The sequence below is a fragment of the Protopterus annectens genome, chromosome 6.part0 (assembly GCF_019279795.1).
Source record: "Protopterus annectens isolate FY-2018-M chromosome 6.part0, PAN1.0, whole genome shotgun sequence".
Lineage (NCBI taxonomy): Eukaryota > Metazoa > Chordata > Ceratodontiformes > Protopteridae > Protopterus > Protopterus annectens.
The window spans coordinates 663367855-663381396 of NC_056737.1; the positions used below are offsets into that span (position 1 = coordinate 663367855).

Below are 13542 nucleotides of genomic sequence, written 5' to 3' on the forward strand. Positions count from 1 at the left end.
CAGAGATACAAGGCAAAGGGTTTGATTCTTGCCTCACCTTGGCTAGGCTAACAGTCTGCAGACTGATAGCCCAATATTTGCCTATGAAGAATGACAGAATTCTGAGTCTGAGTCAGGTGAATAGGGTTCAACTAGCAGTCCCAGCATTTGAAGGAGGCATATAGGGAGGGGTAGGAATGAAGGATCATGATCTACTAACCACTCACTTCTCCCAAAGGAGTGAGTGGGGGTGTATTTATTTGAAGACCTAGTAGGTGGTGTGATCTCCATGGAGGAGACCAGTGAGACCACCAGTCAATCTGTAAGGGAAAGGCAAGACCAAATAGCAGGAATGATGCTTGCAGACGTAAGGGGATGCTGCTTGCAGGCGTAAGGGTATATCCACCATGGATGGCTCATGCACAACTCCCCTAGGCACCTAGACAAAAGAATGCTGATTTAGAAAAATTCAAGAATGGCAACCAATCCTGAAATCTGTCTAGATGACAGCCCCTTTTGGTCAAGTCTCACCCAAGTGATAAGGAATGAGTAGGTCCATTGTCCAGGAGGAGATATGATGATTGAAAATCAGTGTGGGCAAAGTGCTACAAAAACTGCACTTGTACGCAACACATGTGCGCACACACACACACACACACACACACACACACACACACACACGCGCGCGCGCGCACGCGCGCACGCACACATTCAATCACGTGCATGCTCACACTGCCTGGTAATATACATATATGATGTAATTCCTGACTTTTCCATGCTTACACATACAGTACTGCTTTTATCACACACTGGTAATAAAGCATAGGGAATGTTTATTAAAAAGGAATGGTTATAAATAATCTCTTGATTAACTTAAGAGTGACAATATTGCATCTTTTTTGCTTTTTGCAGTAAAGAAGGAACACAAATGCTTAGTATTTGACAGCTGCTATTGACTGAATATAAAATGTGTATTTTTTCTTTTGTTGGTCTGTATTTTTACCATTTTAAAGACACTGCTGGTAAATTTACATCCAAGAAGACTAACTACATAAACAATTTCCATATTTATGCCACCGTTCTGTACAAATAGTATTTGTTTCACAAGGAAAACAAATTGCAGTTTTCAGAGATTAATAAAAAGGATAATGTTTTGATCTGTGAAGAGACTCTTTCCCCCTAATTAAGACAAAGAACATTTAAGAAAAATGCTAAGCATGTAGGAAATGTTTAAAGTTAAAGCATCTGCATTGCAGCTGTATTCCAAGCTACTTAATTTTGTTACTGAAAATAAGCTAATGGTAGAGCTTCTAACCGATTTCTGCAGGATAATTAGCTGAAAGAGATAAGACTTATTAAATAAGTAAAGTAATAAGCCAATAAAGCAAATGGGTACCATTTTCTTAATGAGGAATGAAAGATAAGAGCAAATGGTTGTAAATGAGCATGAGGCAACCTATCCTAGTTGCCTGCTGGCAACTCATACCAGGCTGTCAGTTTCAGTTTAAAGTCTTTTTATCACTTGTCTTTCCATTCAAATTATTCACTCAGCAAAGCTGTTTAACAAATCTAGTCTTCATTATAGCCTAGGCAAATGGGCATGACATAACATCTGAATTTCCCATGCATTCCCTCCTTTCATTGAGTTGGTTATCATAGTATTCAAAAGTATTTTGTTGTAAATCATTAACACAAATGGGGTTATAACTGGAAATTAACAAGAAAATCATGGAAGCTGGGCTAACAGAGAACTAAAGAACAGTGTATAAGATGTGACAGAGTGATACACATTTATTTCTGAGGGTAGCGTATTACCCTGACTGGGTCTACTTTTAAAGCTCGAAATTCCAAAATTTATATTTCTTGTGGTTGAGACTATATGATCGAAGTTTCAGAACTTTGAACTGTTTAAATGGAGATCTCCATACAATGTGGAATGGGAGATTCACTGTTTTCCTCGCTGTAGTGCAATCTCAGAGTTGGTATATTTAATTAGCAGGGGGTATGTGTGGTACAGAGGGGCTTGCCCTCCTCCAAGTACATAAAAAAACTGTTTTTAATTTTTTTTTTGAAGTTTTGAAGTTCTGAAACTTTGATCTTACTGTCTCAACCATAAGAAATTCAGAGTTTTGGAACTTTGTGCTTTAAAAGTAGACCCCCCTGACTAAAAAGAGATGGTATTATAAGAACAAGTAATAGGACGAAAAAAATAGCATGTAACTGTTCCTTTATAGGAAGAAAGTTGCATTATAATTGTCCTAAGTGTCATAAACAGCATCAAGAGATATTGTTATGTATTTGTTTGTTCATCGGGTAATTGGGCTATCCCAAGGACCTTTTCAGCTATGATCTGGCCCAAATGGCAAAGCAAACAAGCGCAGTAGAAAAATGAAGCTATCCATTAGTTTCTCTGACCATAATAAAAAGGATTATGATTGGGTCTCTGATTATGCGTTTATATCACATCATCAAAATTTCAAAATATCGAATCTAATATGGTCAACACCATATCATCGATATTTTGAAACTTTTGAACATAAATAAAGAAAACAAAAAAGAAAAAAAAATAAAACAACTAAACATTGCAAGCAGGGCTGCAAGCCCCCCTACACCCCCCATGTGGTGGGCTCCGCCCCCCACACCTCCGCTACTTAAATATATCAACTCCGAGATCACATTACATTGCAGTAAGCTGAAATCTCCCTTTACTGAGATTTCCGTTAAAACGTTCGATGTCTTTCACTTTCGCTGATATGGTGCCGATCATATCAGCTTCGATATTTTCAGTCTTCGCCAAAGCAATATAGACCCTCTGATTATAGCCATACTATTATGTGTTCAAGTCATGGATGCCAAGAAACTCACCTCAAGAGGGAAATCTTAGTATCCCTGTCAAGAATGCATAACAGTAGTTTAGGACTGGGGACCCAATCATAATTTTTTGTAGTGCATGGTACTTTATCTGCTTAGTGTACTACTAGTTACAGAGTAAAAAAAAAAAAAAAACAGCAAAGTGTTTTGATGACTTTCAGATCTATAGAGCACTTAGGGATTGCTGTGAAATGGACAACAATACATGCCAGTGAAAGAGAGAAAGCTAGGAATGATTACTGGCATAGACAGCAGGCACAAACAAAAATATTTTAAATTCTGCCTCTTTCACTTCCTGGCTGGTCCTGTCAGATCTTAATGCCTAGAGCAAGACTTGATCTTAATAGTATTTAATGGGTGCTTAATTTTAAGACTGGGTCTCGCACTATGAAGTGCTTAACTATTTTCTCTTTTTCCCATTACTGGAGTATAATCGCGGCACTCAATACATTGCACAGAAGATTATATCCAGGTTTCTGATTATATCCAACTTGTTATATGTTCAAGACATGGATATCGACAAATTCACATCAACAGTAAAATAAAATAAAGCTTAAAAGGTTACTCTTGAAATTCATATCAAAGTTACTCTTGAAATTCATATCAAGAACACAGAACAGGAACTTATGATCAGAGAAATGCAGTCATAATTTATTTAGTACTCAAAGCTTCAACTGTTCTAAAGTACTACTACTTACAGATGAAAAAAAAAAAGTTTGAGTGAAGTGTTCTACAGCTTTAAGGGCCATAAAATACTTTGTGCTGCCACATAGACACCAGCCAGTAGCTAAGTGTACTTATGATTGGTTAACAGCTTTAAAAGCACATCAGTCTGATATTTTTGTGTGTGTTCAAACATGAAGTGTTTTATAGCTTTTAAAGCTGTTATCATTTCTTTGAACTCTTCTGCGCTGGATACTATGTGTGTTCTAGTATAAGACTAGCACACAATGGCTCTTAAAGGAACATAACATGGATGATTATATACTGGTGACCAAATGATAATTCTTTGCCGTGTACGGAGCTTTATCTGCTCCTTGTACTATCACCTGCAAGGAAAAAAAAACAATAAAGAGGAAATATAGGAGTGTGAAGTGTTTTACCAGTTTTGAAAATCAGTAGAACACTTACAGCTGTCAAATTCCTTACTTAAAAATTCTGTATAAATTTAAAACCAATGAGAGGACAAAGAATAAAAATCATGGACATTTTAAAATACTGCTCTGATGCACTTAAAAGGTTAATAGAACAACAGATATTGCTTCAATATAAATCTTCAACACAGTAAAAAGTATAAAACCATAATGTCTGGCATTATTGACTGATTAATCCTCAGTGATTTATCAAAAAAATTAAAACAACTGCATGGGATAGGGCCAAAAATATGAGTTAAAATCAGGAATTGTCTATGAAATCAAAGATAGTTGAAAGGAATGGAAGAATGACAACTTACTATAAAACATGTTGGACTCTTTGTTTGTTACACTTTTAATCTGTAAATCTGACAGAGGGAAGTTCTAATTGATTTTAAAAGCTTTTTTTTACATTTTGCTGCTACTCTTTGTTAGTTGGCACTGTCCCCCTAATCATGTCTAGAGTGAGGCTAAATTAACCATACTTAGGAGTGCTTAACAAGTTTATCTTTTTACTGATTTCCGATTACAGTCATGCAACACCAAGCACTACAAATGTCTTTGATGTCAGACAGGCATATAACAAGACTGCCTTTTCTCTGACTGCAGAAAATAATCAGCAGCAAGCTCCACATATTATAACGACAGTCGCTCCACGTATTATAACGACAGTCGCTCCACATATTATAACAACAGTCGCTCCACATATTATAATGACAGTCAACAGTCGCTCCACATATTATAATGACAGTCGCTCCACATATTATAACGACAGTCGCTCCACATATTATAATGACAGTCACTCCACATATTATAATGACAGTTTGCTTCCATGTGTTGTGTGCAATTATAGAGATTCAGGCTTAAGGCAGATATATTGGTTTACTATGTTGCTTATAGTTTTGCTGAAAGCAAATTTAAAAGCCTGCATGGGTTATATGGATTCAAAAGGCATCTTGAATTTAGTCCCTCACTTCTTCCTGCTGCTGTTTGATATATTTTAGTTATATCTGCATTTGAGCCCTGTATCTGCAAGTAATATACAGCAAAATGTCATATCAGCTTTATGTACAGTATATATTATTTCCTATGTTCAGATATGATTTTTGCAAGTATCAATGATCCATAATGATGAAATGTTCTTTATACAGCCATATCACAGAATCTTTTCTTTTTGACTTTTATAAGTGTATTCATCTTTTATTTTTTTTCTTTTTGACTTTTATAAGTGTATTCTTTGCAGGTCTGAAAGTGTCACAATCTACCTTTAGACCGTAACTCTCAACTGTCCAGATTTTGATCTGTTCTTCATAAAATTTGTGTTTTTCCTAGCAAATAACCAAGGATTGATGCCAATAAATAATGACGTACATTTGAGTCTCAGACTTCATATCCTTCAGAAAATGCATGCATACACAGATCCTGTTAATCTAGCAACTTTCTAAGTTTATAAGAACAGTATTTAAAATATGCCCTTATTTTTGGGTCTTTGTTCCTCTACTATTTTAGGCATTGGCCAGATTTCTTGTGTTAACAGGTTGACGTGTATGGATGGGATCTACAGATTCTTGTGTAAGAAGATTTCCAGTAGATCTCCAGTGGGAAGCTTGTCCCTGGATTCTTGATCTTCAGCCTGCAGCAAGGACTTTTTTGATTTGCCTTCTAAGATGCATAATTTTACATTCTTGTTGTTTAATTTATTTGCCAGTTTGACTGCATTTCTATGTTATTTACCTAATCTATACAACTTCTGGATTAGAAAGCGTCATTTTAGCTGTAGTAAGATGATTCTTGCAGAAAATGCAGTTCTGATAACATGTTTTGTATTTCATCCATTCATTCTGTAGTGTAAGAATATTTATTATCAGAATGGCTTAACTTTTATGTTTATGTTAAGGAATAATCTTTAGATAATGAAAGTTATTTTATAATGTTTGCAATGTGAGATGTTTAGATAATTATTTTTATATATTTTGGGCTGCAGTTCAGAGAAGTCATAAGACCTCCACTCAGCTCTAGACAGATATGTTACCCCACGCAATGAACATTTTAATAATTTAATGCTTTTTAATGGCAGTATAACTGCCTCACTGCATAATTTAGGAAGAATGTTGCACAAACATGATGCTCATAGAAAACTCCTGCAGTAAGTTTTCAAAAGTGCCACCAGTTCATATATAGGTTCATAGGTGTGTACTAGGCTAATGACCCTGAAACCTTTACAAGCCTAGCACATAGAAGTGCCCTGGCATCATGCCACCCGACATTAGTTCCCAGTGCCTCTATCAAGTAGAGTCACTGAAGTGATCCCCTGGGTGAACTTTCTATTTCCCATCCATTCATCAAGATTTCTCCTGAAGAGGGCCAGTGAGATGCTCTGCTTGACATGTATGGGAAGTCTATTCCAGAGCATGAGCAGTCTCTGGGTTCTGAACTTGTCTCACCAGCATGTTCTGTTGATTGTGGTAATGATGTTGAGATCTCTGGAGCATGTGGTGCGGAGGCATTGGGATTTCTTTAGATGTAGCATTTCTAACAGAGCCGGGTCAGACATGGCTTTGTAAGTCAAGCAGAGATCGCCTCTTAGTAGACGATATGAGACAGAGAATAGCTTCAGTTTTTTGCATCTGTCCATGTAGGACATGTGTTTAAGGCCTATGATCCTCTTTCTGAGGTACTTTTGTGGCCTTTCCAGCTGTTGAATGTGTCTAGTGAGATACGTGCCAAATGGGGCATTATACTTGATGACTGGCCTAATGAGTGAAGAGTAGAGAGAGCTGACAACCTCTTTCTTCCTGGATGCAAAACCCTTGGTAATGAGATGTGCCACATAGATGGACTTTCTGACCAAAATGGCAATGTGGTGGTCAAAGGAGAGGTTGCTGTCAACCTGTGTCCCCAGATCTCTTATAACGCCTTCACTGTTCAGTGGGCTCACATCAATGTGGTAATTAGTGAGAACTGAGTTTTTCCCAAAGGGGATGGTGACGCATTTTTTTGGCATTAAGCTTAAGGCCATGGTTTCAACACCAGTCATTGGTCTCAGTGAGGCCTTTCTGTAGGATGTCTACATCAGTTGGGGAGTTAATAATGGCTCCTAGCTTGCAGTCATCTCCAAACTTGGTCAGCCAGAGTCCCTCTGTGTTGGTCTGGACTTCTGAGAAATAGATGCCAAACAGGAGAGGACCTAGGACTAATCCCTGTGGGACTCCACTCATGACTTGTCAGTAGTCTGACTTGGAGTCTGCTACTTTCATACTGTGGGTTCTATTTGTGAGTCAGTTGCAACCCACCTAGTGATACAGGGGTTGATGCCTAGTTTGGTGAGTTTATCAATAACTCCTGAGTGAGGAATGGTATCAAAGGCCTTAGCCAGATCGAGGTAGGCTGTAAGAACTGCCTTGCCCTCATCCACACCTCTGGTGACTGACTCAAAGAAGTCAACCAGGTTGAGCAACCATGATCTACCTTTCACAAAAACAGATTGCATGGGATCTAGAGTTTGGAGATTCCATATATCATTGTTAAATAGGTCCATGATGATGTGCTCCATAGCCTTACATATCAGACTCATCAGGCTAATGGGGTGCTAATTCACAGGGTCTGTAGTCACTCCCTCTTTATGTAGTTCAAGTAGAACACATCCAGGGATCTTGTTGGGTCTCATGGAAGCTCTATTCTTGGCCTTGGACAATGCAGCTTTAACCTGGGCTGCAGTAATGCTGAGTGTCTGGCATTCCTTCGGTACTGTGATTGGTCCTTTGGGGGGGGGGGTAAAGTTGGCACTGAATCTGTCAGCCAGTATGTTGGCAATATTTGTTGGCTCAATATAGGAGGTACCAGTGTACTCAGAGCAAATCTGGGTATTGTCGTAGAGATTCTTGATATAAATATAGAAGGCTTTGTGGTTGCTTCTAGTGTCTGCCACAATTCTGCCTTCATAGCTGGCTTTTGAGGTTTTGATCAGGGATTTCAACTTTTTGTTTAGGCTAATAAGGGAGTTTTTCCAGTCTTAAGACTTACCCTTTTCTGCAACAGTTTCTTCCTTCTGTTGTAGAGTTTATTAATGGCAGACCACCAGATTGGCTTCCTTTTTTTGGAGGAGAGCGTCTTGGATCTGTTGGGTATGACAAGTTCCATGCATTTATGTACATGTCCGTACAGTGCATTGGTGTATGATCCAGCAGTCATGCATCTATTTTCTATTGACATGGGTGCTGTGAAGTTAGCCACCTCTGTTTTTAGGAGCCCAAAGTCAGCTTTGGAGGATTTTTTCATGGTGGTTGCCTTTTGCACTAAGATAAAGTTCTGCACCACTCACTTCTATGCAAACATATTTTGTTAGACACCCCTGATATACTTTCAACCATTAAAACATAAATGGTTTCCCTTTATGTGCCATAACTTGCTTTACACTAATTATTAGTTTATTTCCATAGCACATTCACATGTTTTAGTCAGGTATTCCCTTTAGTCTTAGAGTTGCATAAGTTTCATTGAATTTCTTGTGGCATTGTTTCATTCTTCACATTTGAAGTCTTGTTTAATATTAATAGTTTTTTTTCTGTAAAATTTGCAGTCTAGTTATTACATAATATAGCTGAGAACTTCAGTATCTGTCAGAATATTAAAAAATAATTTGACTCTGGTTGAAGCAAAGTGGAAGGTCTTTTCACTTCATTCCTTTTTCTTTGTAATATCCATATACAGAATGCATACATTTCTGTTATTTTCCATGATATCACTAAGAGAATATTTTTAAACACCATTACAGCAAGCCCAGACTACTAAGATGAAGAGATGTCACATTACCTTACTCCTAAATGAGAAGTATAACAATCCATTTAGCTGACAGGCACACATCATAATTTGTTTATCTCTCTTCCATCTTATTTTCATTTTATCCAGCTTGATATTCATTCTACTTAGCTAGAATACTTATGCTTACTTTTGTTTATCTAGTGAGTGGAGTAATCAAGTTGATCCTTTTTTGCCCATGACTGGTACTAGAAATCTTACAAGATAAAACAAACATATAATCAGTAGTAAAGCAAGAGTGGGACAAAGGGGGCAGCTTCCCTGGGCCTAAAGTGTTAAATGGTGCAATTGCGCAATCCCGATCACACCTTAGTTATAGTGCACACAAGCTTTTAAATGTCGGTATTGCATCTGTGGTGAAAGCTGCTTGCTACAAATGTAGTAAGCAGTTTGCTACAGTTTAAAAGGAAAAAAGTTTTTTTTTTTGTTGTTGCTAAAATAAATACCAGTGCTATAACAATCCATGTGGGGTTTAACTGTAGTAAATGCTTGCTACATTTTAGCAAGCAGTTAGCTACAGTTTAAAGGAATAATAGTTTTTATTTGTTAGTTTGGAAAACCCGAGCTCTGCAGCCCTCCATCTATTGTAAAAACTGTAGCATCTGCTCTGCTTGTTTTTTTTGTTTGTTATTTTTTTCTGCAGAAGGAGGGTCGGATGTAGAAACAGGGGCTGATTGGCTCCTGCATGTCAGGAGCACCAAGTAAGATCATGAACCTATTTTTGACACAAGATTGGGAAATGGCTTCAGGTGCTGGATGAGCCAGCCATGCTTCTGCATAAAACCATGTTTTTTATGTCTTATCCTCTTTCCCCAAATAAAAACAATACATGTTTGCAGGTGCAACCAAATAGTTATTAACCAAAACCCACATACTTAAAGTTTAACTGAAATTGGATATAAATATATACACTATAAACACCAAAGTGTTGATCTTTAGATCTTAATCATACAGCACCATCCACAGGCCTCTTTTCAGATGGCATTCCATAAAGCCCACCTAAAGGCCTTTATTCACATTTGATTAAATCATCTCACTCAAGCCTGCCACTACAAAAGCATCACCAATGCCGATTGTATTCTTGGGGTAAAGTTGGGGAAGTGTAAACAAAGTTGGGTGGTAAGGCTACTGAGAATTATCTCAATGTAGAAGTTGAGGAAGCAGGGAGGGTTGCAATGCTAGCTGTTGAAATAACTATTGTGGTGAAGAAAAGATGCTTTGGATGAGGTTAAGTAGGAACAGAGCAAGAAAAAACATCATCTCTCCAAGGCCATCATTATATTAACATAGTTAGGTATGTCAGCAAAGCTTTCAATAAATGATAACTAAAATATCTATACTGTCTGAAAAATGCAAAAGGTTTGTTCATAGGTTCATAGGTTCATAGGTTCATACTAGGCTATCTGCCCGAGGGCATTTACAAGCCTAGCCCATAGTTTTGTGGCTTACGCCACCCCTTTAGTATGGGGAACTATACCCATTATTTTGCTGTGCCTCTGTTGAGCAGTGACACTGAGGTAATCCCTGGGGTATATCTGCGATCTCCCATCCATTGTAAAAGATGACTAGAACAAAGTAGAGTCCATGTGGTAAAAAGCAAAAAGACTGACTACTTCCACAAGGGATATGAATACTTATATTTTTCAAAGTGGATTTCAAGGCATTCACTAGAATATCATGGCCCTGAAACTTATTTAAGTTTGTTTTCTTAGCACATTTGAATTGGTTATCTGCATTGGTGTTGCTTGGGGACTTGTGTGTGGATGTAAGGGGAATAAGTGAGCACAGCCAAAAATATCTTCAAATTAAACATATACAGGCCAACTTACTGCTACCCATTCAACTGAATGGCATCCTCTTGACAATGGTCTACATGCCATGTAGGCCTCTTTAGAAAGCATGCACGTCTGGATATGGTTAAACATACTACCATAAATCAAAGGCAATTGAAGTGACTTCTTTGTCAGAAACTGTTGTGGACATTAAAGTGGGTATTGTTTTCCTTACACTGCACTAAAAATGTCATTATTTGGATTTAAAGGTAACCATAGACATTGCAGCTCAGACATTGCAGAGTAAATGTTGTAGTAATGTTGTGTAGTTATATCAGAAGAAGAGAAAGTTTTTTTTTTTTTTTTCTTTCTTCTCTCTTCTCTTCTTTTCTTTCTTTTCTTCTTTCTTTCTTTTTCTTCTTTATTTATGTTTTGTTGGAGCAAAATACATACTTTATGGCTAAAGCCAATGCAGAAGAATTGATTGTCAAGAATAACATAAAAATCTACAGAATTACAAGGGGAGAAACACACAATTTTTTTGCAGTGGTGACTGCCAGATGTATTTCAGTAGCCCAAGTTAAGAACATTTATCACAGAGCATAGAGTCTTATACTCTACAAATATTTGCCCATGACTAGACAACAGGCAATGTTTTAAGTTTTTGAACTGCCAGAAGAAGTGGCAGGTTAGAAATGATCCTAGTTTAAAGGTCACACTTCTCCCAAAATAAATTAATTTACTTTAGCAATAACTATTTTACTGAGCTTCTCTAGGCATCCCCAATGCTTTTGAGGTATGATGAAGTTTCTTAGGCAGAGAGGCTTTGGTTTTATTATACTGTATTTAGCAAAGTGCATAGTGTTTCTTAAAAGGGAAAACAGCTTCATTAGTGTAGATTGCTTTGGGATGCAAATGCATCCAGTTATCAGTTTTCCAAAGCTGCTGAGTTATCTCTACTGAAATCAAGACAAATTTTAGAGTACACTTGATAGTTAAAGTTAGTTAAACCTGTAACACATTATTATGTCTAAGAGGTAAGCATTTTAGAAAATCACCCTCAAATTCGTATTAAACTCACCTTTTCTGTTTGGTGTTAGATTCCATTAATATTGCCCTTTTAAGAGTCCCTTGTTCTAATTGGTCTATGGATTTTTGCAATACTGTCAAATGAAAACATTACGTGAATCCTGTTTTAAGGAATAATGCAGTCCAAACTATCCATGCAATACTAATTCCTACAGCATTCCATATTTTCTGACACCGAGGCTGTCCTGTTCAGACTGCTGACACAAAACTTTGGTCTCTTCTGAAACTCTAAAAGCATATGATGCAGGATTAATTCTGACCATTTTGTTTTGCTCAAGCAACTTTGTAAATCAACCAAAGATCGGCTTCCCTTTTAGTATAATGATTTTAGGAAGCAAGTGAATGAGACAGGATTTGTGGTTATGGTTGTTTATCAAGGAAAAAGCAATAATGTGTTCTGATAATCATTTTTTATTCATAGTTAGTACTGTATAAACTGTGCATCTCACCTGATCAAAGGCAGCTGTGTTGAGCACATTAATATTTTTTGATAAACATGCTGGTCATGAGCACAATGTAAGTAAATATCAGGTTATTCAAAATTCAGCATGTATGTAGGGAGTCTATATCACATTATCAAAATTCCAAAATATCGAACACCATAAGCTCAACCTTGGAATCTCGAAATGTGATATACTCGAACTCTCAGAACAGCAAATTTTTTCCAAGGGAAAACATTTGCTGTTCTGAGAATACACACACAGCACAAACACATCAAAATACATAATCCAAACATACACACTTCACAGAACCCTACACTAAGCCATACATACACTACTAGCTATCCACTTACCTTAACCCTAACCCTAAGGTCCCTAACTAATGCACACTTACCTTACCCGCTCCCTAACCCTAAGGTCCCTAACTAAAGCACACTCACCTTACCCGCTCCCTAACCCTAAGGTCCCTAACTAACGCACACTCACCTTACCCACTTCCTAACCCTAAGGTTCCTAATTATCGCACACTCACCTTACCCGCTCCCTAACCCTAAGGTCCCTAACTATCGCACACTCACCTTACCCGCTCCATAACCCTAAGGTCCCTAACTATCGCACACTCACCTTACCCGCTCCCTATCCCTAAGGTCCCTAACTATCAGACACTCACCTTACCTCAGTTCGTTCGCACACTTACCTTAACCCAGTCCGTCACCTTCACACCACAGTCGAGGAAATAGTGAAGATGCAGAAATGGTCCACCGAATACTTTCCCTAGGAAAATATTCGGTCTTCTGCAGCTTCGCTATTTCAAGCGTTCGCTGAATAGGGGTTGATATTATAACATTCAAAGTTTTAAGACTTCGATGTTATAATATAGACCCGTATGTAGGGATACATGCTGAATATTTAGGGAATGTCTGAGATAATATCGACTCCCTGTAGTATAACCACAGAGACAAGCACCTTCTTAGAAACCTGAAGTACCTCACAATAATGTGACTACATTATAAAAAAGAACAGGTAAATCAAAGGCAATTTCTCTGTTGCAAGGTAAGATACCTTCTAATCCCAGAAGTGCAACCGATATCACTCAACAGCACCATACTGTACATCTGACATGCTTCCAGTATGCAGAAATCACTTTAACCACAGTCTGCTAAAACAGTAACTTATGCATCTGAAAATGCCTATTTTTGTACAGTTTCATTAAACAGAATCCAGGCAGAGCTATGCAACAGTACTACAGCAGTTATCATTATTTTCAAGAAAGTTGCTTTTCTGGAAAATCGTCTCACAATCTCCCCTCACCCCATTACTGTTCTAAAATATAAGAAGCAGGGCTAGGGTGCACTGCATTACCCTACCACATGCAAAATGATTCCTTAAATGAATCCTTAGTCTTATACTAATAAATATACAGTGACTGTTCTATAATAC

General features: G+C 37.6%; 1 protein-coding gene across 1 annotated transcript in view; it reads right to left on the bottom strand.

The window, feature by feature from the left end:
• Positions 1–13542, bottom strand: part of TMEM179 (transmembrane protein 179) — a 248120-nt gene that overhangs the window by 13738 nt on the left and 220840 nt on the right. The window lies entirely within an intron of this gene.